The sequence below is a fragment of the Haemaphysalis longicornis genome, unplaced genomic scaffold, assembly GCF_048455015.1.
Source record: "Haemaphysalis longicornis isolate Haplotype H1 unplaced genomic scaffold, Haemaphysalis longicornis Haplotype H1 scaffold_1, whole genome shotgun sequence".
Classification (NCBI taxonomy): Eukaryota; Metazoa; Arthropoda; class Arachnida; order Ixodida; family Ixodidae; genus Haemaphysalis; species Haemaphysalis longicornis.
The window spans coordinates 132,245,620-132,270,069 of NW_027526203.1; the positions used below are offsets into that span (position 1 = coordinate 132,245,620).

General features: G+C 46.4%; 2 long non-coding RNA genes across 7 annotated transcripts; both read left to right on the top strand.

Moving 5' to 3' along the window:
- Window positions 1-276: 276 nt before the first annotated feature.
- LOC144180212 (uncharacterized) lies at window positions 277-8,513 on the top strand. 5 transcript variants are annotated; one of them, XR_013324350.1, is made up of 6 exons: window positions 277-663; window positions 6,612-6,695; window positions 7,406-7,513; window positions 7,614-7,748; window positions 7,879-7,974; window positions 8,398-8,513. It is a non-coding gene; the product is annotated as an uncharacterized LOC144180212 (long non-coding RNA). The 5 variants fall into 5 exon arrangements; XR_013324348.1 differs by having other exon boundaries at window positions 7,450-7,513; window positions 8,074-8,513; XR_013324347.1 differs by having other exon boundaries at window positions 7,450-7,513.
- A 2,277-nt stretch (window positions 8,514-10,790) lies between these two features.
- Window positions 10,791-23,104, top strand: LOC144165975 (uncharacterized). 2 transcript variants are annotated; one of them, XR_013321543.1, is made up of 3 exons: window positions 10,791-11,116; window positions 22,744-22,837; window positions 22,921-23,104. It is a non-coding gene; the product is annotated as an uncharacterized LOC144165975 (long non-coding RNA). The 2 variants fall into 2 exon arrangements; XR_013321541.1 differs by lacking the exon at window positions 10,791-11,116 and adding an exon at window positions 22,417-22,537 and having other exon boundaries at window positions 22,921-23,097.
- The last annotated feature ends 1,346 nt before the right edge of the window (window positions 23,105-24,450 follow it).

The window sequence follows — 24,450 nt, forward strand, 5'->3', positions numbered from 1 at the left end:
CTCGCTTGTTTAAAGCATACATATACGAAAAAAAACAACCCTTTTTTGTAGTTATGTGACCACACAGTTATTCCGTACGCACCAGCCGGACTGGTTAAGTTGCCCACAATTCTTTTTTCATCGAAGCATGATATTTCTGACTAGTGAATCAAAACGTTTAAGTTCTAGTTTACAAAAAAAAAAATGCCACTGGTGTTTTTTACAAATTTTCTCCCTGCACCACTCGTATTTCATGTTTGGTTATGAAGCGTTAATTCCTTGATCCGGGCATCACGATCAGTCTCGTTCAAAGTCAATCTTGTTCGCGAGTCCTCTTCATTCTGTTCGTTGAGACGAGCAGGTAAGGCTGTCTTCACTTTGCGATGTAAAAGGCGAACTTCGCGGCGCTGTCCCCAAGGGCGGGTGGAGAAGTTTCCCGTCGCATTGTGCGACGTTCCTTTGTGTAGCATCCCCCCACGGCTTTTTGTTCATTCAGACAGGTTTCAGCCGCAGACTGCGGCTGCGGAAAGTTGCTTGGAGATCCACTGCCTTCTCGCCCCATATGAGAGGGAAAGAAAAAAGGGCAAGGGCTCAAGGGGTCTTTTCTCGCCACTGCCGACCCCGTGCGCACCCAGCTCCAGTCGTTACACCGGATCGTTTACCTGGAACACTGCAGTTGTAGACGTAAGTATATGCGCAAGCGCATGCTTGTTCAGTCGTAGACCTGTGCGCCGGTCAGAAATCGCCGGCGGCGGCGCGCCGGTGTTCCCACCTCCGGCGGCGGCGTGAAACGGCGCGGGGCTCCCCGGATCGGCGGCGGCGCGGCGCGGAATAGCGGGTGGTGGTGGTGGTGGTGGTGGAGGAGAGAGAGAGAGAGAGAGAGAGAGAGAGAGAGAGAGAGAGAGAGAGAGAGAGAGAGAGAGAGAGAGAGAGAGAGAGAGAGAGAGAGAGAGAGAGAGAGAGAGAGAGAGAGAGAGGATTTTGGGGAAAAGAAAATATGCAAAAACCGTGGGGGATCCGGACATGTGTAGGACAATTCGGTGCAGCACGTCTCGCTGCGGACATTTCGGTGCACGGGATGTCCCGGGCATTTCTTTAAACATTTTAGCTTTAATACTTTCGTTTCGTCAGACGATATAATTTTACGTTCGAGAGCATTAGCGCCTAAAACCCAATTTCGAAATTAAATGTTAAAAATTAACGTTGTTAATTTACTTCCCTTCTACCATTTTTATTTCAGCATTCATGTGAACAATTCTAATATTTTAATTCAAGTGTTACCGAAAGGCTTCGATTTCACTTCACCCACCGCTGCAAGATGCTGCTGCTTTTAGTCACTTCCTACCTCCCCCCTTCCCCGTCCGCCAAACCACCGCGAAAAGAAAGAAAGAAAGGAAACGAGCTAGCTTAAGCACGCGTGCATCCATTTTCATAATTCATAATTTTCTCTATCGATTTATTCCTGCAGTCGGTGTTGGTTCTACTCGAAAACTAGCCATTGATCGCACGGTGGAGTGGCTAAACGGGTGGGGGTGGGGAGGGCTAAGTGCTTAGACCAGCCCCCTTGGTAGATAGAGGGGGGTGTCACTTGTGTTTCTTCAAAGTGTAAACTGGGCATCGAAAACGTGAATACGACTGTCGCGGCTCTCGCAAAACCAGCCTATTCAAAATTTTCCCCTCTTACAATGGAAGAAAAGGAGGAATGTCTGCGGTGTCCATGATATGCGCGACTTGAAGAGTTAATTGTAGATGGGGCGACTGAAAGTAAAGAGCGATTCCTGGAGAGGGGCGCCTTCCGTGTGGCCGCGACGCGCGGAAGAATGCAGCCAACGAGCTTGTTCCTCGATGGGGGCGACAGGCGCCAACGATCCTGGTCATTGTGTCCTCAGCGGCTTTTCGGGTGGCTTTTTGTTGTGCACTACAGAGGTCGTGTGAGCTCACGCCGAATGTATCGCTTTTTCTTGCATCAATGCGGTGACTCTTTGGAGAATGTGATGGCCGCTTTGCCTGTAAGATTTCCACGGGAAATTGAACATAATAACCATAATATTATTGAAAAAGAAATCTGGGAAGGCTAAAACTTACAAACAGACGGAGGGGGAGGGGGGGGGGGCTGGGAGAATTAAAAGGAAATGAAAGTAAGCATGTAAAGCTAAAACTGAGGTTGGTTTGACCGAACAGAATTGGTGGTATTTGTACGCACAACCTGTACGCGCTTGATCAGCATTGATGAGATATAGAACCTGCAGCTGTTTTCAAAAGGCCCGTTCTTCCTCCGCGACAATATCCTAAACTTGTCCGTAAAAAAAAAAAGCTGGCGAGAACAGTGTCTCCAAATTCATTTAAACATGACAACGCAGCCTAAATAAACTTTTCATAAGATTGTCTGCATTTTTAGGGGCAACCGAATGTTTGGAAAGTTGAGGATTGTGAGAGTGTGCGTTTTATTTAGAAAAAAATACATAAAGAATGCGTTAGCCATCGAAAACATCGGCTAAATTGTCTTTGCTGATTAGCATGCCCCCCAAAAGAGCGAATATAAATAACGTCTTGTCTTAAATTAAAAAAAAAAACATGTGCAGAAGAATTTAATCAGCTGGCTGCAAAACAGGTGTTCCCTGAACTAGGTATTAAAGAAAAATACAAAAATGTTCAGTTTCTACAAATACCTGGCAAAAAATCGCGAACACGACATCAATAGTAAAAGGCAATCGCTGCCCTAGATTGTTGTCCAAAACCCATGTTAAGCGAAAATAAAAATATAACGGCTGTTTCAAGCAAACCAGCACCCGATAATACGGTCGCCGAAATGTTCGCGCAAGGAAATGCCGGGCACCGAAACGTCCGTACACCGATATGTCCGTACACCGAAATGGCCTAGACCTGGGACGACGCTGTGCGCTTCTTTGGTGGAGCTCCCACGGCTTCTAGTTCAATTTTCACCGATACTGATTAAACCTCGCAGCGTAGAGCTTCTATGACATTCCAGACACTGAGAGGCTAGCTGTGTCCGACTAAGCTACTAAACCGACGGTTCCAGGCTTCCTGCCTTCGCAATTGTTGTTTGTGTGGTTTTAATCCAACTACTTGCATTAAATTTTTTTATCGATGCTCAGCCCTACCATCCATCCATCCATCCATCCATCCATCCATCCATCCATCCATCCATCCATCCACCCACCCATCCATTCATCCATCCATCCATCAAACCGTCCGTCTGTCGACCCAATTTGGTTTGTTAGGTTTTAGCCTCCATGGCGTTAATTTCTGCCCCTATAGGAACATTAAAGCATTCCATCTCTTCCTCAACCCTTTGGCTAAAACGCAAAGGGATAAAATCAAAAGCGCAAAAAAGTTCAAATCTAACTTGAAGGGAAACACGTCGACTGGAGTATGGGACCATTTTTTCCGTTTCCGGGGTTCACCCATCACAGCCATGGTGGCTGCTTTTCAGATTGAGTGGAAAAGCGAAAATCCCATTGTGTTGAGATGTTGGCGCACGGTAAAAATCCACAGGGGATCAAAATTAATCCGAAGCCCCCCACTACAGCGCGCCTCTATAGCCCATGGGGGTTTTTTTATTACAGGTGTCAAAAAACACATGGGCTATGAGGCGCTTCGGATTAATTTTGATCCAGTGCGGACGACCAGCTTCGGTTGGTGGAAATGGCCGTCGCAGCTGGCACCACGAATGGGGTCTTGAAATGAGGACACTACTCCGCAATTTTTGTGCTGACGAAATTTATTCTCTCTCTCTCTCTCTCTCTCTCTCTCTCTCTCTCTCTCTCTCTCTCTCTCTCTCTCTCTCTCTCTCTCTCTCTCTCTCTCTCTCTCTCTCTCTCTCTCTCTCTCTCTCTTTCTCTCGTAGCTCATGTGTAGCTTCGGTGCGCTAAACCCCACAATCAATCACGTTCACGTCACGCAGCACGCGCTATTAATATACAACTTTTACGATTCAAAATCATAGCTTTCTTGCGGAGCGTGGACATTGCTCGTCGAAGCTCTGCTTGGGATAGCCTAATTCGTCTGTAAAGAACTCGCAATGAAGACAAGAGGAGTAAGAATGCATTCGTAGACAACCCTCTGAATTTCTGTAGATTTTCTTATGGTACCTTTCACCATTATTTCTGAATTCTTTTTCTCCAAATCGTCTAGTTAACTGGCCTCCAGCGAGAAAGGGCAGCATGACGTACGCTCCTCTGCCCTCTGGGACGATATTTTATCACAGTGCTCAAATACGACATTGGTTGTCTGAAGTTGTGCGGGTATTAGAATTTCCTTCCAATTTTGTGTTTCACATTCGTTTAAGTAATGCATTGCTGACGTTAATGAGTTGTGAATGCTTGTGCCAGGCTCACAGTTCCGGAGATCCTAGCTGCGCTTTCATTGACCCTTCCTGCGTACCTGGACAGTTCATTTATTGACCCACTTCCCGTGCACTCTTCCCGTAATGACGCTGCCCATTCAAGCTTGCGCGCTACTGCGGCGGTTTCTTGTGCACTGTTCCCGTGCTGATTATGGGGTTTCATATATTCTTCGATGTTAGCCGCTTGTCCCCTTGAGAGAATCGACGAGTGGTGGGAGGAGCTGGCGCACTGATTTTGGAGACTTGTGTACTTCGGTCGTTCTCTTTCATCCGCATTTATTCTTATCAGTCGCTCTGAGACCGCATCTGTTGTGTTAGTGTTTTATTTTCCTTGCAGTGTATACTTTTATCCCCGTTGGATGACGATGTTATTAATGCGCCAAGGGACGGGCCTTTATTAAGAAGGAAGGTGTTCAAACACTTTTGGTCATGTTTGTACAGTAGAAATAATAATATGGCTTGAGGGGCTGAAGTTTGCGTTCGCTCCTGTCCTCCATCCTGCTTCCCTTTGGAGAAGAAAGAAAGAGGGATATTGACACAGAGAGAGTCGGTTGGGCCTATTTAACCATGGGGGCCTGGAGTAACATGGGTGCCTGGTCATTTTAGAGTTTCTGAGAAAGCGGATAAAACAAGAAAGATGTCGTGCTTGCGTGGCAGAGGGAAAAGCTGGGGTGCTTCAAGAGGATTCCGAGTCAAGCGCGTCGAGACGGTAGGCAATCACGCATTTATCCTTTGTTAACAAGGTCGCGAGACGCATTCAAGGGGCTTGGTATGGGGCGGACGGGCCGGGAAGAAAAGGTATTCGGAGAAGGAGGAGAAGGAAAGGGACTAGAAGTCTCCCCACAAGAGCAGCAGAATGACTGATTCCAGGCTGAATGTACAAATCATCCGTTTATGCATGGTGGATCGCGATTATTTCCCGACGAACAGCACCGCTGAGAGAAGCATTTCTTGCAGAGGGAGAAAGGACAACTTCCAGCGAAGCGACGTATTTTCCTTTCATACTCCTTCGTTCTTCAGAAGAGTCGCATAATAGGCGGGGCGCGGGGCCGGCGGCGCGCCGAAAATTTTGCCCGGCGGCGGCGGCGGCGTACTCATTCCCGCGACTTCGGCGGCGGCGCAGACGGCGCGACCAAAATAGGCGGCGGCGGCGGCGTGGCGCGGCGGCGCACAGGTCTATTCAGTCGTAGCCTGTTCGATATCTTTCTCCGTGGTCTGTCCAACCGAGACTCGTTTATCGCTGGATATTCAAAACGAAGCGCCAGAGGCGGCGTTTGGGCAATGTAAGCGACATACAAGGAAGGTGTGCAGGAGCAATTCGTGAGTATTTTCTTGCTTATAGGCCCGTGCACACTTGTGACGAACAACGCGATTTCTGTCGCGGCGACAAATTGGCCGAGACCGAACGACAAAACGGATCGGCGGGCGGCAAAAGTTTCCGAAATCGCGTCTCATCGTCGCAAGTGTGAACGGGCCTTTGAACTATATAGTAGGCAGTATTGATGGAAGAATCGATGTTACGGGTACGTTGCATGGAAACGATTTTTGTTCGTTGCATGGAAACGATTTTTGCGCGCTTTGTGCAAAGCAAAGTGAATTCGGATAACTAACCTCGCCCACACTCGAATGATCTTCACTTCAGCCGGGCAAGTGAGGTAGCGGCTTGGGCACGCGAAACAAAATAATGCGCGTGTCACGTTAGTTCGCTGTGCGAAATTTTGAAAAAAAAAAAAAAGCATTACATTTGCCCCTAATTGCCTGGCGATGCGATAATTATGTTGGGAACGCCGGGGTTCCTTAACGTGAAAAAAAAAAAAAAAGGGGGGGGGGGTGCAGCCAGTGCAGCTACTTCGGAATGTAGTCGATACAAATGCAAACGAACAGGTCAGAATGCACCCCTTGGTAGCCTATTTTGCCGCTGGTTAACTTAGACGGTATGACGGTGTACCTATCGCAAAAAGTTCGTCAGACTTGTGGGATATATTGTTAAAAGCTGCAAACCTGAGCCTTTTGTCGCAGCTTTCTTCGCTGGCGAGTAAGCAACCAGACAACCTGCGTGACTATATAGCCAACTTTGTTAGAAAGGGGCACTTTGAGTGTCACAGAGGGTGGGAAAAAGTGCGCTGTTCGAGTACATGCGTTCGTTTGCGACTTACATTTTTGAAATGCATTAAAGCAGCATAGCGCGTTCTTGAGTTGTGAGAAATGCACCCCAAAAGGCTGGTAAATAGCAGCTGGTAAAGAGTCGAAGTCACTTTCATTGCAGGCTATGGTTTTCAAGATACCCTCAAACCGGGAAAGCCGCGGAGTTCATCGACGATGAGTGCCAATCCCGAGACCATAGAAACTGGTAAGTAAATATTGTGTAAATGGCTAGCGGGTTTAGCGAATCAAAATGGAAAAGCGAATTCAATCGATAACGCACAGCACAACAGGAGCTGGAATGACCAGGGCAGGTGCCACTTTCAACTAAGCCGATAAATATCCGAAGGGGGGAATTGGGGTTAATAGGTGTGAAAGGTACTTGGTCATGCTAGCGATCACCCACTCCCTCTAAAGGGAACCGTTCCGCCCAAAAGAGGTCACTCTGGATACAGAATTTTGCCTACTGCGCGTACTTTATCAGAAGTTTGGAACCAACACGCTTTCATTGGGGCCGCATTGATCATGCACAGCCGTCGTTCGCCGAAATAAAACCGACATGCTTCGAGCAAAAAGGCTAGCTCTAGTACTGTTCATCGGTGGTGCGGTTTCGAACAGCTTGAATCAAAGGCTTTTACAGCCGTGGTTCCAGGCGCTCTTCCCAACTTTTGAAAAATCCTGTAAATGCTCAGCAGTGATGAATAACAGGGTGCGTTTTATATGACGAGGTAACAACGCCGAGCGTGAAAAAACAAAAACCATGGTTAAAGTGAACGCTAACAAATTTAGTGGCTGCAATGATACGCATGGCTTTGACTGAAAAACAGAACCTTCCTGCATTCGTGCAAATAAAAAAAAAAAAGAAGAATGCCCGGGTTGTTGTAAAATGCTCAAATTCTTCCTCCTTTCTTCCCCTAGCCTGTTCCAAGCATGTATTAAACATGTCACACAACTCTTTTCAGTGCTGAGAAAGACTAGGATCGAAGTTGTTCGTTTATGAGTTCCCACTTTGGTTCCCTTTATTACGTAAGTAAACTTGCACCATTATACACATTCGTGTTTAATGGGTGTTTCTTTTGTGTGAACCATTTGTAATACCTCTGTAGCACTTTGTGTTCTTTTTTAGGTGAAAGATCTGCCGGACTGGAGGAGCAAACGTCGCTTCTACAACCAAGCGAATTTTCAGATGGGTTGTTTCGATTGAGGTAGCGGTCATCTATATACAGTTGGACAGGAAGAAAAGAAGAAAAAGGTCCGAGAGGTTAGTATCCGTTCCCGAATAGTATTTGGTGAGTGTAGAAAATTTCTGAGAGCGTATTTTGATTTGTTTTAGTAGTTCAATTTATGAACTGCTAAGCAGCCCATAACTAGTCGCGCCCTATGCTTTCCAGCTGCTGCTGGTGTGACGCAGGTCACAGTCGATAGCGGGCCACATCATTGGTGACTGGATCCACTTTGCGAATATTGGGCTTACAGGAACCCACAAGGTAAGCAATAAACTAATATTCTCAAAATTTATTAGTGCATTTATATTTAAATTATTTTCATCCTAATCTCTGCCTAATAAAAATACATGAACCATGCAGAAGACACAACACTCCGCTAGCGAGCGACTTTGACGAATAGTCACTAACCTGCATAGGTTACTGACTCAGGAGATTCAAGTTGGGAGTCAGGTGACCCAAAATTTTGTGCGCTTGCTTTCTTCTGGTCATATGGTTAGCACGAGTTGCTGCGTAGCTGCTTGTTCAGTTACTCTCCTTTTAGTGCGTGCGTGTGTGCATGTGCGTGTGTGTGCGTGTGTGCGCTCGTTAACTAAACAAATCCTTAGGCGGCGACTACTTTTTCGCGCAAAAACCGCCTACTGCCGCAGCGTACTGAAGTAGGAATTGTTTGCTTTTTCCACACAGACGCAGCCAGCCCCTGGATGGAGCCTCCTCTCCTGCACAGCAGCAGCAATGGAATGTAAATAAAAAAAATGTTGTAACCATGCAAAAATAAAATAAAATTTTATTTGAAATTTCAATTTTCCTTGTTATTTTGAAAATGCTTTAAAATATATCGTAACCGGCAAACGTGGATAACAGAAACAATGCTCCACGATACACATTCCACACGTTTGGCAAAACGTCACTGTGACATTCCTGGTCCACATTCTGAAAAGGTTTTGCAACGTTAAAAGATTGTTTCAAGCGTGTTTTCTGCAACGTTAAGTAAATGTAAATCCAACATAATTACTATGTTGTCGAAATGCTTCCTCACAGTTCCAATAACGTTTGACGAAACGTTACTGTAATGTTTTTTAGTTGTTCTTAAAATGTTTTTGTAGGGTGCTTCTGCAACGTTAGGTAAACGTAACTCCAAAAGTATTTATATGTTGTAGAAATGCTTTCTTACTGTTCGCATAACGTTTGGCGAAATGTGATGTAACGTTTTACATTGTTTTTAAACGTTTTTTGAACGTTATTAGCTTGTTCGCTGCAACGTTAGGGAAATGTAACACTAACATTAATAATATGTTGTAAAAATGTTTTGTGGACGTTTAAATAATGTTTGACAAAACATTACTGTAACGTTTTTGATAACATTAGTTAAACATTTCAAAAAAATGACATTAAGAACATTGCTCTAACGTTAGCACCAAACAAAAAAAATACGTTCTTCTAATGTTTTCGTGCTACTTGGGTTAAAGCAATTCGAAAATCGCGGCGGTGACAAAAACATATATGTATACGTTGAGAAAGGAAATTTGCAAAATGAAAATTATATACGGCGCGCAATGAAACAATTCCAGGTGATAGAAAATAAAATAAGCGCGCTTTGACAGTTCGGCTTTACAGTGAAGCAATTAAAGTGGCGTTTCTGAGCAAGTTTTTACAGCTATTGAACCTAGCTTTTCTAGAGATAATGCAGCTGCATACATTGTTTATATTGTTGACGGTATAAGTGCGTAAAAAAATATAGTAGCTGGGAAGCGGGTAGTTTTAGCGCGGTGAAGATATGAGCTTTGAAAAATCTGCTAAATTGCACGCTTATCGCGCTGTGTGGCGGATGCATGTAAAAATACAGGCTTAGGCTCATTTGAAAGGGTGTACAAAGGGCATTTATTTTAAAAAGTTTAATCGGAGTAATTTTTGTTTTAAGCGAGAAAATAATTTTTATGTTGAGAACCCACCACGGCCTCATCGGCGGGCTGTAAGTCCGCTTCACTGCAACGACGGTGCGCGGCAGCGGAGAGGTGGCCACCTCTCCGCCCACCTTTAAAGGAGCCATGAAGAGAAAATGCAAGTTGGTTTTATTCGAAAGATTTCGTGTTTTATAGTGCCCCCAGCGCTTGTCCGGATACAAACCATGCTTTATTCACTGAGAAATTAAACAATTTAAGTTAAAATTTTGATTTTCCCGCTAAATCGTTTGTCTTCGGGATCTGCAATGACATCACAGGAACCGACCGCTCAGCAGCCTAGAATACCTTCATTCACGCATCCGCCGTACAGGGTAGAGACACATATACGCTGGCGCCGCCATTTTGGGTTGCTCGCTCGCCGCCGAAGCAAGTCATTGTGTCAAAAACGCGCTAAAATTATCGCCGCAACGCGGTTTACTGAAGAAGTTTGAATCATATTGTCTGTTTCGCGTTGCTAGGTCTCGTGGGAAACGAAAAGAATAACGCGTTGAGCCCGTTGGCCCAATTGCGGCGGCACGGGACCGTTCAAAGGTTGTCTCCACCCTGTACAGCGGTGTTGGTTTGTTCCCACGTTTCTTTACGCTACCCGAACCTAGATGGCGCCACCATACCGTGGCAAGCGTTTGGTTTGTTTTTGCCCGCATTTAAACTTGGCTTGTTTTTGTTCTGGGAGAAAATATTCGTTCCCTGAAACAGTGCTCGCTCGACAAATGGGGTCACGTAAGACAGCGTTGCCTGCGTCAATCGGCCAGTGTCGTCTGAGACAACCCCAAGCCCCGTAGTGCTGTGCAGCTAAACCAAGCATGCTGTGCACAGTACGAACAGCAGAACGCATCAGTACTTCTATGTTTACATGTGCTTTCGTAACTTCCACTGTTTGTCCCATCATTCTTAGAATGGGCCCTAAATTCGCTCGTTCGTCTAGTTTGTAAGCTCTACCTAATTTGCGTCTGCTTCTGCCAGCCTCCGCCAATCGCAGAGCTTAGCTCATGTGACATCATATCCCAGGTAGCACAGAATGTCTAGAAAACGTCGTATTTATGGAGGAAACGTCAGAAAGGGATTTCAGACAGGAAAAGATGGCTTCTAGAAGTCAATCATTGCAAGGATAATATCCCTCAGACAATGACGTCTTTAAAACGTATTTCTGATGACTGCTGTTAGCAGTTCTTCCTCTAGCCTTCTTGTAGCCGGCCGTACAGTCCCGCGCTTGGGCACGCGCTGGTTTGAGAGTAATCAGGTTTGGCGCCAACGGTATGGCCTGATGTGACTCCATGGACTGGGAAAACAGTGGTTTTCCTCTCTGCCTCTACCTCCTCCGCAGCGTTCGCATGAGCTTGGGCGCGCGCTGGGTTGAAGAGTAATCATTTTGGCGCCAACCCCAACGGTCAGTTTGCGGCTGGGCGCCGATCTTCGAGCTTCTTTGTGTAGCCCTCATTTTTGTAAGTATTTGCTATTCGTGCCGTTTTCATTGGTCAGTGGTCACATATTGTTCCGCCCGTTGATACCGCCGCGCTGTGACATGATTCTGATGTATTTGTGACAGTGATTCTGAAAAAAAGCTTTATTTCCAGCCACAACCCAGACAACACACAATGTCCCCAGGACGTCCTCAAAAGGTCCAAGCGTCCTCGCTGCTTTTCAATGTCCTCAGGACATCCCCAGTACGTCAGTGCGCTTGGTGTCCTAGAAACGTTTATTTGAGGACTTTCTCAGGATTTGCTAATTTTGGTCTCTAGAAGACAATGGGAACGCTCGCTAATATAGTTTTCACGAGCAGGTACTTCACACAGATAGTGATTTGCATTCTCGTCCACATTGTACGTTTGTAACACAGGTAACAAAATAGCGCTTCTAATTTACTAGCTGGGTACAATTTCAACATTCAGAAGAATACAAACATCTTCTGCAAATTTTAAAATTAAAAATGATGCAAAAGAGAAAATGCATGCATGCGTTTTGTGCGAAACAATTTTCAGCACTTCTATTTTGCTACTGGCCACCATGCGCAAGTACTTATTTTAGTCAAGCCAAGTTGAAAGTTTGAAGACGAGCCAGTCGGCCCTGAGAAAAAAAATTCCCCGCATTTCCCCGAGGGGAAGAATGTGAAAGTGCGAATGCACGAGTTGAATTTGCGCGGTTCGGTAATGTTCGCGAAAGAGAGATCACACAAGCACACAACTACAAAGAAAGAAAGATGCATTTATTCACAGACACCTATTTGTGTTGTCGTTGTACTTGATTGCTAGAGCGCATCTCAGCTTTGAAATTTCGTGTCAGTACTCCTTTAAGCGGGTGCATTAGCCCTTCTCACGCCCGATTCTTGGCCAATCCCCCACGTGGGTATGTGCCATATCAGCGGCCAGGCAGCGCGCGCACATCTCCCCCCGTTGCCAAGGAAGACGAGGACATTCCTGGCCAATCCCCCACGTGGGTATGTACGATGTCAGCGGCCAGGCAGCGCGCGCCCATCTCCACCCCGTTGCCAAGGAAGACGAGGAGCGCGCGCACCCGCAGCTGTTGCTATGCGGACGGCGGCGGACGCTTCAGGCTCGCTTAAGAAGTGCATTCGCACTTAAAATGGCAGCCACCGTCCACGCAGCCACACACAGAGGTAAGTCACCTGTCGTGGGTGCAAATAACAAATGTGAGCGCTGTGTATAATTTTACTGGATTCGAAATGTCAGAAAGCAGTGAGCGGCAGCTCAGGCGGGTACGGAAGTGCCGCATCGATGCATTTTCTGCGTTAATTGGCAGCGCGCAAATCGACTTTGTGCCCAAGCCGTCGACATCGCAACAACGCGGGCTTTGTTTAGAAGCAACTGAATTAGATGCTAGCACACGCTCGAGTTGTAGGCGTAATCCCAGTCCGAGCAACCACCAGCAGCAAAGTTCATGACATACTGCTGTGTCTGTAATAAAGCGTCGCCACATTGAGAGTCGCATTGCGCGGCCCCTGTCCAGCGGAGATTACGAGTTGTCAAGACCACAGTTGTGTTGACGAAGAGACCACGTTGGCGTTTCGGCACAAACTGCAGGAGTGGGCGGTAAACTCTAAATCGACCCTTGCCGCGGTTACATCACTGCTTGGTGTGTTGCGCAGCCACGCGTGTTTTTCTTCACTGCCATCGTCTGCAAGAGCCCTGCTGCACACACCAAGGTCCAGTGGTACTTCGCAGCGTTCAGGGGGGAAAGTACACTCGAAAGCTTTATACAGAGTATTTCGACGATAATTGGAACACTTTAAATTTTTTTCCTGAGCGAACAACCGCTCTGTTCGCGGTCAAACTTCACACGAAGGTCGCATTTTGTGGTCTATTTTGTTTGACACCGGGAACAACGACGGTACTTACCTGTTTATCCTGAAAATAAAAACGATTTTCACCTATGGAAAAATGGCGCTGATTTGGACGTGCGAGCCCGAAAACCGGGTTTTCTGATTGTCTGCTAGCTCATTCCTAGGTGCATTTTCTGATCGTCTGCTCCACCGTTTGGCTCCTTCCTACCGTGAATCCCAAACGTGCGTTTCGCTCTGCATACTCCAGGTGGTTCCGTCGTTCCAACATCAACTTGCGCTGGCTCGCATGTCCAAATCAGCCGCCAATTTTCCATTGGCGAAAATCGTTTGTATTTATTTTCAGAATACAAAGTAAAGTTCAATAAAATTGACAGTTGGGCTAGTTGGTTTTGATTCATCGTAAGTAGCGCTAGAGATGGGACACAGAAGAGGAGAAGAGGAGGAGTAGCGCCGTCGTGTGTGTCTCCTCTTCTGTGTCCCGTCTCTAGCGCTACTTATAAAGTTAAGTACCGTCGTTTGTTCCCGGTACCAAACAAAATAGACCACAAAATGCGACCTTCGTGGCAAGTTTCAGCGCGAGCAGAGCGGCGGTTCGCTCAGGAAAAAATTTTAAAGTGTTCCAATAATCGTGGCAACACACTGTACAGTAAACACGGGAGCGCACGTCACTCAGTACACGCAGAGAAATATAGTGATGGTATGGCGAACTGTCGCAGTTCGTACATTTGGCGGATCCACCCCCTGACAACGGTTGATTGCGCTGCTGTGGTAGCTATGTTAGATACCTGGAGATGATTACAGAGAATACATGTTCCAATGAAGGGCTTTTTATCAAACGCGAGACGGCGCAAACAGATTAAAGCGTTTTCTTTTCGCTTCCTTATTGGGTGATAAAAAAATGTTATCCTCCGTGACTAACTGATGCAGCAGGCAGGCGCGCGATAAAGCGCTTTCAGGGAGTGCGTCCGCCAACCGCACAAACTGTTAGAGCACGCCATCCTCTCACCAGAGCGCTCTGCATGTATTGAGCGGCACGCGCTCCCGTGTTTACTGTAATAAAGCTTTCGACTGTACCACCACTTCGGTGTAGAAGATGTGCAAAATACTTCAGGATTGTCCAGAGCTCCCTGCAGAACTCGGCCTTTCCCCACCTGTGAATTGCGAGTATGTTGATAGACAATGACTTCATCTAACTGGCATGGAGGATGGTGTGAGGGAAAGGGCACTGTCAACACTTTAGGAAGAAATAAATAGCTTAAAATTTTAGAGAAACATTTGGAGCGTGGTCCATACATTCTGCATTGTAAGCTAATTGGGTAAAGGTAATTAAACAATGGCTACTACTCATTCAGCACACCTTGGAAGGCACTGCACCATACCCGGCAATACGTCCCCTTTAGAACTTTGAAAATATAGGCCTCCTGCGCTGCCCAGGGGGCGCTGCGAAAGCGGCTTCCAAGCAGTACTTCCGGGTAGTACAAAGCCGCGCGGGTCCCATAGGATCCCGTGTTGACAAAGCAAAATGAGCTCGACGATCCCGATTATTTTGCGACGTGGTCACCAGCTCATCCCCGACGTGTCCGGTCTATTTCAGCGATCAACTTGGCATTAGGGGAAAAAGCTTTGAAGTGCTAAACCCGTTTACAGCGCCGACGAAAGTGCCGGGACCGTGACGGCGTCTGCTACTCGCAGGTTCACCGATCCATGGTCGTACGAAGTGAAATTTTAAGTGAAATTTCTAGTTTAAACTAATACTCTAGGTGACAAAGACTTCTAAAAAACAGCCGATCAAAAAAGAAGAGTGACGCAATCGGCGATGATCACGCTTTAAAAAGCAGTGAGTCCGGCGGACCGCAGGCTCGCCTGCTGCGGTGCGCCGCTCTTTTGCGTACCTGCACACTATGCGTGCACTTTTATTAAACAGTGCTCGTTTGCGTCGCCGTTACGAATACATGGTGCAGCGTTAACTTGCCGTTTTGTTGCGTGTCTCAGTGACAAAATGCCGCGGCTGTCGGAAGCGTGAAATCTGTTTTGCGATTCCGAAATTAGTGGCCGTAAAACAAAGTGGTCGGGCGAACTAAGAGGCCGCTCGCTTTCCTTGTTTGCTCTCACTTTACTTAATTATGCTCTTGCATTATATATTCCCAGTTCGCACTTAATAGGCTAGAATGAGGGTCAGCAACGTTTTGAATTGTAGGGCCGAGTCGCATGCAGCCGACACGGCGGAGGGCTGGACGGCAAATCGGGTGGGAGGAGGAGGGGGGCTTTGAATGCAAAAAGAAAAAAAAATCAGCGAATTTCTAATAATATTTGACAATAATCTGGCGAAGTGTGAAGAAGGGGGGGGGGGGGGGCAATTCAACTGGAGGATGCCAATTCTCTGTTCTTGTCTCGCTGTCTAACTCCATTTGAAGCCATTTGAAGATTCGACGACCCCTGCACTAGAAAACCAACACAGTCAGTGATGATCGTATGTAAATATTCGGGGCCCCGCGCCGTGTATGTGGCTACATGTGTTATGTGATGTTATAGAAGTACACATCTCTGCAGGCAGCGGGCGTGGGATTTGGTGCATGTTTTGCGTCCTTTAATAGCGCTTAATTTGTTTATTTGGCGCTATTGCCCCACCTACTCGCTAGTATACATGTGCCCTGCCGTTCGTAAATCGTACGGCCTAAAACGTTACGCAAGAATCATTTAGTTTGCGAAAATACGAAACAAAATTTCCACTCGTTTCAAAGGCGGTGCCAGGCCAGCAGTGTCAGCTGAATCGGCTGCGCAATTCTTGCGCTCGCTTGCATGCTCCCGCTGAAGCAACCTTTTGCAGTTACCTCAGGATATAGGATGAGCAGCGTTCCGTGTTTATGCTACTCGTGAACTTTCCTTTGTCGACCGCACGCAAGAAGAAAAAACTGTAACTGTCGTCAAACAGTTAAACCACCCGACCTGGCGATACTGTCCCACGCCGCGACCACCGCGAAATGTCGCTCAAAAGAAAGCCGACAAATCGGCTTCTTTTAGCGGATATTATTTTGTTTGGCCTCTGCAACAACTTTAAGGGCTATTTCATACAGTATTCAGTCATTTAAACACGCCACAAAGCGCCACAACCAACTTTCACTCTGGCTTGTAATTGAAAACACATGGAGGGCGGCGAGGGTCGTCTGCTTTTGTACTACCCAGAGGCGTCGGCCGCTAGGGGCGCTGCATGTCGCCAAAACTCAACGTTTTTAGATTAGGTCAGTTGGCAAAGAGCGCGGCCTTCCAAGCACCGCGGCGCGGGCCGGTGCTGTCGCCGACCAGGCGGTGGCGCTGCGGTAGCGTTGAGATCGGTCTCGGCGCGTCGTCTGCTACTCCTTGCTTGGAAAGGCGCCGGTGAACGACCACCGCACACCGTTAATGTTCTTCTTTGACATGCGAAATCCAACTTCGCTCTACTCTTACGCTTTAGTGACAAGAGCTTTACATTTTTATCGACATTATAACGAGAAACAAGCTGTACTTAAGAAAAAAAAAAAAAGGCAAGGCAAACACTGCACAGTCCGCTTGTCTTCGGCTGCTTCCCGTTCCATTTATTTATTTTTCCATTTATTTTTCCCCAGTACGGGATCATTTCTAGCTCAATAATGTTTAAAGCATACCCGAACACGTCTTACACTTCTGAAACTGCGGGAAAGCCTACAATAGTCAGCCATCTACTTGGAATCAAGAAAAGACGCCTCGACATTTTTATTTATGCTGTGGAAGCAAATGCAGTAGGTACGTTTTGACAAGAACATATTTACAACCCCAACAAAACTGATCAAGTGAGCCGATTGGAAACCAAGTGCTGACGTGCGCGCTCACGTTCCCGCGCTCAGCAAATTCTTGGTATTTTAACTGCGGACACGAAAAATACGATTTTTTTAAACAGCTTCGCTGTTAACAAAAAAAAAATTGAACCAATTTAAAATCAATTTTTTTTATTTCTCTGACAGGCATAAATGTGGTTTCTTAAAAGAAATAAACGTTTTTTCTCGCATGAGAATGTTTGTCGTACTGCTATTCTTTTTTGTTGGTTCGTAAATCTGATGGACTATCTGTTAGGGTCACAGAAACTTTCATTTATCTTCTTGTAGTCCTCATATGCCAATTTTTTAAAGCGTTTAGTCTTCATTTATCTTCTTGTAGCCCTGATATGCCGATTTTTTTAAAGCGTTTAGCCTGGTAGCTTTTCCGCTGAGCCATCGCTTATGCTGTCTTCTGCGTTGATTTTTCCTGCACGTTTTTTTTTTTTTTTTTGCAATCTACAGATAGGCAACACTTCTCAGTTTTGACTAGTCAGATTGATTTATAAGAGGTTTAACGCGCCGACGCTTCACAGGCGATGAGGCGTGCCGTAGTGGAGGGCTCCGGATTAATTTTGACCACGTAGGGGATCTTTGACATATGCTGAAATCTCGAACACACGGGTGTTTTCGCTTTCCGCCTCTATCAGAATAGCGGCCGCCGAGGCCGGGAATCGAACCCGAGTCCTTGCGCCCAGCAGCACGGCGCCTTGGCCACCGCGCCGGGTAGGGATCTGATCTGACAGCACCGGGAATATGTTGTGCCACACACACTTCATGCCCTTTCATGGCAGTTGTTGCGGATGAAACGTCTGGAAACAGGTAACATATTTGTTCCAAGGGCTGACCTTTAAGGCAACAATGTAGCGAACAAATGTTGCTACATTCTTCTGCCTTGTCAGCTGAGGGTGAATATTCCCATTTTTATCGCTGTAGCTACACGGCGGGACCAGCAAACCTCTTGAATTAACTTCAACCGACAAGTTTTGCCCCACTACTGCACCCTTCTCAATCAGCACAATTGCACCCAGAATCTTCGAGCTTGTAGAAGCTTGTAGAAGCCTTCACACTCTACGATTGAAATGTCGGACATTTGCTGAATTCCTGCATAACTGCGAACCACAGCTCAGTTCCCAACAAGTACGTGCTGACATCGGCGCTTTCCACACCACTCGCGCCACTTACGCCAGTTTCCACGCAAAGACCCATCATTTTGGCAGGACGCAACATAGGTGGGAACCACTGTCATCCATTTATGTGGTTTTCGGCATGACTTTGACGTCTTTGGTGGCGACAGATGCTCAGGTATGTCAGGGAAAATACGCGGCGCCGCGCCGTCCCTCAGAGTCCGCCTGCCTTACGGTATCCTTACAGTTTGACAGTTCACGGCGTGTTCGTAACAGTTGACGATATCTGAAGACTCACAATGAATGTCACAAACGTATGTTTGTGGCGTAACCTTGAAGTTTTTCCGCGGAATCGCGCTTTCCCACTCCTTCAATCCGTCAGGACCCTTCGGCGATTTGAACAAATGCCGCTGCACGGACTTGGCCGCTTCCGAAGCATACCCCGAACGGCAGCCCGGCGCGCAGCACGTCATCAAACCGCACCGACACTTCAGAGATCCACTAAAATATGTATGCACGATGACAACACAGAGCTAATACGTTAATACAAACGTGACGAACAGGCGAGCGCCAACAGCACAGCGAAAACACATGGCCGGGGCGAGCTTTGCTCCCCAAACTAGATCTCAACGCAACGCCAGCGCCACCTCTCGGAATGGCGACAAAATGGTGCCGCCTCTCGAGGCGCAGTTTGCAAACTGACCTAATCTAAAAACGTTGCCAAAACTCCAGCGCAGGAGGCCTATAGCCGTGCAGCTGGGTGAGCAAATTTTTTAGCATTTTAGTCAGGTTGTCAAAGCCTGTAATAATGCAACGAAGTTGCAATGCACTCTTTTTTTTGTAGACAAGACTTTTGCCAGGTTGGCCATTTTCTGGCGACCGATGCGCCACCTGGCGAGCATTTCTGGGGGACTGCGGGGCCAACAGACGACACCGCAGTCACACTGTTGGGCCGTGCCGTGCGTGGTTATCAGACGTCCCAGCAGCATGGAAAATCGGTAAGTGTCACTCATTTGGTATGTTATCAGCGTGAGGTTTAACAGTGCTTAAAAGGGGACGTTTGAAGCGTTGGAGGGCTGTCCCCTTTGCCAATTAATTCCGTTCTCAACCCACTAAGGTGGCGTGCCCCCCTACGCGCGCTTTGTCCTGACGGGGTTGTCTGTGAGGCTACATTTCGCCGCGCCAGCAGGTCGTACACCCGACCTTTTATCACCAATTGATATTTATTTTCTTCATTCAGGGCAGGTTGCAGTCATTGCCTTTATACTTGGCAATGTACAGAGGCTATCCGTCCGGGCGTCATTATGCTGTTGTTGTCTGCACCAAGAATCCGCGTAAGTGCAAAGTGCTCATACAAGAAACGTGTGAAGTGCACCACAGCAAAAGAAGTGTCCGCATGTGGGGAGTCTATTCGCTGCACAAATTTCCTGCATCCCTCTAGTCCCACCGCGAATGGGTCGTCGTGCTGAATCGGAAAGTCTTCGAAAGTAGCAAATTTGCAAGAGTAAGTACCGTCGTACGCTGCCTTGGAAGCACTGTTTATTCACCCTCATGCTAAATACTTATGGCGCGTTTAAAGAGGTTTTGCGTTTAGCGATTTACCGAAACGACTGGGCATGCTCCGCTACCGCGACACTCCTATTTCGCTTTCGCTCGCCGTTTTGGCGTACCCGAGCTGGCAGCATAGGTGTAGGGTTGATTTTTACCACCTTTCCGTCGATGAAATGAACAGAGAATACCTCCAGAGCACAGACACGTGCGATAAGAATTTAGCATGACAGTGAATAAACAGTCCTTCCAAAGCAGCGTAGGACCGTACTTACTCTCGCAAATTTGCTAGGTTCGAACACTTTCCAATTCAGCACGACGACCCATTCACCGTGGCTCTCGAGGGATGCAGGAAATTTGTAAAGTGAATAGACTCCACACATGCAGACACTTTTATTGTGGTGCACTTAACTTGTTTTTTGTATGAGCACTTTGCGCTTATGCTGATAGTTGGTTCAGCTAACGACAGCGTAGTGACGCCCGGACAGGTAGCTGTTGTGCATTGCCAAGTGAAGGCAATGACGGCAACCTGCCCACATGAAGAAAGTAAATGTCAATTGGTGATAAAGCGTTGGGCGTTCGTCCTGCTGGCACAACGAAAGATATCCTCACAGGCAACCCCCATCAGGACAGCACGCGTAGGGTGCCTACTTGCCGCCTTAGCGGGTTGAGAACGGAATTAATGGGCAAAGCTGGCTGCTCCCCGACGCTTTGAACATTCCCCTTAAAGCACTGTTAAAGTTCACACTGTTGACATACCGAATAAGTGACACCGAGTTTCGATGTCGCTGGGACGTCTAATAACCAAGCACGGCACGGCGCAACAGCGTGACTGTGCTATTATCGTCTGCTCGCCCCGTAGTCCCCAAGAAATTCCCGGAAGCTGGCACATCGTTAGTTAAAAAAAGGCGGGGCCCAGTGCACAGAGAAAATTCTTGTGTAAATGCTTTGCTAATTTGTTGTGCTTGTATCATTTTTCTAGGTCGTTGGGGCAGTCGGACTCCAGTGACTACTAGGCTCTCCAGTGGACTCCGGTGACGATTCACAGCATGTGTCGCCTCATATTGCGCTGCGATGCATTTACTTGTGCAATAAATCACCATCACCAGCATATTTTGCATACTTGTGTCATCACGAGGAGGCTTGTGCAGTACTGGCTTTAGATTAATGCTACACATGAAGGCTGTACCCAGTGGAGATTCTGGGGGTACACAGTGACATACCTTTGCAAAGAGTCAACTGCACAAATACCTCGGGGATGGCAGTGCCAAGCCCAGGCCCCTCCTTTCTCAAACTCCCTGTGCATAACACCTAGCAACAAAAAAGCATGGCTAGAAAGTAGTCCTCAAAATGTCCTGACGTCATACAGTAGTCCTGCGAATGTACTGTAATCATCCGTGGCTTCCTTTTAAGGATGTTCTGAGGATGTGCTGAGGCCGGACAATAGCACCTTTTCAGTACCAATTGAGTATCAGAAGATGACATACTGAGGACATCATAATGTCCTCAATAGAACGTCCTCGGGACGTGCTCAGGATGTGTTTGTGTTGTCTGGGAAACGCCCGTTAAGTTGTCTTGATGTGTACAGTTTCGCGATGTTGTCAAACACGAGTGTTGTATACGTAATACCGTGGTTAGTTTTAAGCGAGAAGTATTTGGTTAAGCAGCTGCTCCTGGAATATATCGTTGGCATTGTAACATTTATTAAATGTTTTGGTTTACTTGCGCGACAACTTGTGCTGCATCTTGGCATCCTTGGTCGGAAACGCTGAGCTGCGCTTTCACCGTAATTTTTAAGAAAGCCGGCGTCAAAATTTTGCGGCATCTTTTTTGCACTAACCCAGGAGGGCCGTAAGCGAACAAGTGGGTTTGTTTCACTCCTTATGAGAGAATTCTGTCGTCCCATGCCATGACGCAGTGCCTGCCTGACAGGGCGTCGTGGGTGAACGTTTAGCCAGCCGCAGCGCCTGATATATCCGTGTTTTGATGCCGATAAAGCTCTGCAAACTGCCTCCAACACGGGTGCCTCTGCTCGAAGCGGCACTGCGATTTTACTGGCGCCTGTTTATTTATTTTTTCGCAGCAATTAATATCAACGTATTGCCGCAATTAAAATCTACGTAGGTTCAAATCGCGATCTGTTTCGGAACCGACCCGACTGTTGCCATCGCAACCTGCCGCCCCAACCAGATGATGGACGTGGTAAGCGTCGCAAGATGTTAAATCCTGGTTAGAGATAAGGCTCTTTCGGCAATGTTAAATTAAAGTAGTGCAAAAATGTCGCGCGATGGTTAGTTTTGCATATTTTAAGCAAATTTTAATATATATCAGCTTGAAACATCAATTCTTGGGAGTGGATATTCGGCCGGCAGCCGGCCTACCCGCGCGAGCGGAAGTTTGCCGGCAGTCTCCCCTTATTGGCTTGCTGCGGTCACATGATTAGTGCCGGCATGCTGTATGAGAACGTGCTTTGCCGGCAGACAGCTGGAGAGTTTTCTTTCGCAAGCTGCCGTGAAGCGAAGAGTGCCGGTCTTCCGCGCTGTAAGCTGTTTTCTGTCGGAGCTGCCTAATTATTTGCCGGCTCCTTGCCTTAGCCGCGACACATCGATGATCCGTTAGGTGAAGGGTGCATGCCTTTTGCGCTAGGATAATTATTTGCCGGCAGCTTGGTTTAACTAAAGGTCATATTCTAGGCCCTATTTTAACGCACTGTGGCGGCGCAAATAACCGAAATAAGCCACTCGGCCATGCTCTCACGGCAAATAATTATTCTGACACGAAATGCCGGCACTCCTTGCTCGCGAAGGACAACTTCCGTGACAGTACGACCACGTTGGTTATTTCGGTCATTTGCGCCGTCACAGCGCTTTTAAAATGGACCTAGAATAGGACCTTTACTTAAACCAAGCTGCCGGCAAATAATTTCCTAGCCCGAAAGGCCTGCACCCTTCACCTGACGGAAGATCGCTGTGCCGTGGCTCAGCGAAGCAGCTGGCAAATAATTAGGCAGCTCGCGACAGAAAACTCGGGCCAGAAAAACAAGCTTGTGCCACCTCGTCAGAGGTTAGTCAATAGGTAGTCAACTCCTTTTTGGGCTGTGAAGCCTGCAGTGTTGAATGAAATATGCTTGCTGCTTCAGCTTGCCCTGGTTCAACTTTTTATTATCTTATTGCAACTGCTCAGTTTAGTTAAATTTATGTAGTACGTACAATAGGCCGTAAAAAAGGGATGTTCTCTGAAATATGCGTGCGTGTACAACTCTTTTTAAGAGGCTGTGAGAGCGAATATGCAAACACGAGGAGCCACGGACGCAGAAATGAAGACAGTCATCATGATCCAGCTCAAGAATGCAAAGGCGCGAACGTAAGACCCACATTGACTAACACATAACAGGGTATTTTAAACGGATTACACACCTAGGGTTTTTATTGGGTTTTTTTATGCAGTTCATCCAGACAACCTGAACAGCTGGAGGTACGACCAGTACAGCACAGCTAATTAAGGAAAGTGCAAGAAATGGGAAAGGCGTCGTCGACAGAAAGGTCACAGAGGATTTGCCCCTCATCAGTGCAGACAAGAGGACCATTATCTGTTGTGGTTGCTGAGGGTATTTTTTTTTTCAAGCATGTATGAACCATGACTATTGATGAAATGTTTTGGCATTTAGGACAGGTTTACTACTACTGGTGATATTTACTAGTCGTGCTGCACATGGCTTTTTATTTGTTTAGAAAAATTGTGCATTGTTTTCTTTTTTTTTTCAACCATGTATGAACCATGTGTATTGAAGAAAAGCTTTGCATTTAAGATATGTTCACTCCCGCTGGTGATGCTCTGTTAGTCATGCTGCACGTGGCTTTTTATTTGGAAGAAAGTATTTAACACATTTTGTGGTACATTTTTACAATGTGATCTTTCAGATAAACGCAGTTCAATTGTTTCACTTTGCTAAGTGACTATCATTTTTTGTAGAACAAGTTGTCCTTGCATCTTATGGTTTAAGTTTAAAAACAAATGTACAAAGTTGTGGACCTGATGGTACAATTTTCTTCTATTTATATTTTTTCGTGAAAGTTTTATTTGTGCTGCATACTTGCTTTCAAATAATCATACACAACTGTACAAGTTGTGGACGTGATGGTGAGAGTTTCTTGCGTGTGCCTTTTTTGTAGTGTTTTATTTGTGCTGCATTCGTACCTCCAATATCCATAAGCAAGTTCACAGAGTTATGGACCTGATTTTACAAGTTCCTTGCATTGATTTATTTTGTTTTTGTTTTCAGAGTTCTGTTTGCCCTCCATCCTTTGTTTAAAAATAAGAAAGTGTAGAGTTCTGGACTTGTTGATACAAGTTTGTTGCATTGCTCTTATCTTGTTAAGTGTTTTATTTGGACGTTTTTATATAAGATGCTTCTGGCAGGTGGAAAGGACGCTTTCACCGCAATGTTTTCTGAATTGTAACGGTATTTTTCTCCTCAGCACATTACCCCCATTGCTTGGTCTCAATAAAATGTTTGCTCGAGCCAAATGGCTTTTAATGGCGAATGCATGCAGCAAAGCCGCTGCATTCACCCCCAGCATCACCTCCGGGGGAGGGGGGTATGGCAGGGGGGTTCATAAAGCCGTATTTCATACGTCTAAAAAGCGGCTCTAAATATCCCAAGAAAGGGATTCTTAGCATCTTTCTAAAGCCCTTTGCTAGACCAGAATTATCAGAACGTCTTCTAACCATCTAAAATGCGGATTGAAAAGTCGCATTGACAGACTTATACAGCTCTTGTAAAATCCAACTTCTAAACCGATTTTTGAGGATGTTTTAAAGATAGTAAATAAATCGTCTAGAAATAGTAATACCCGCTGGACATTAGACGCGATTTAAGACCTTTCGAAAACGTCGCGAATGCGTGATCGGATTGTCTGGGATGTTTGCAAGCCGTTTCTTTCGTCCTAAAAAATCGCGGTAGTAGAAGTATTTAA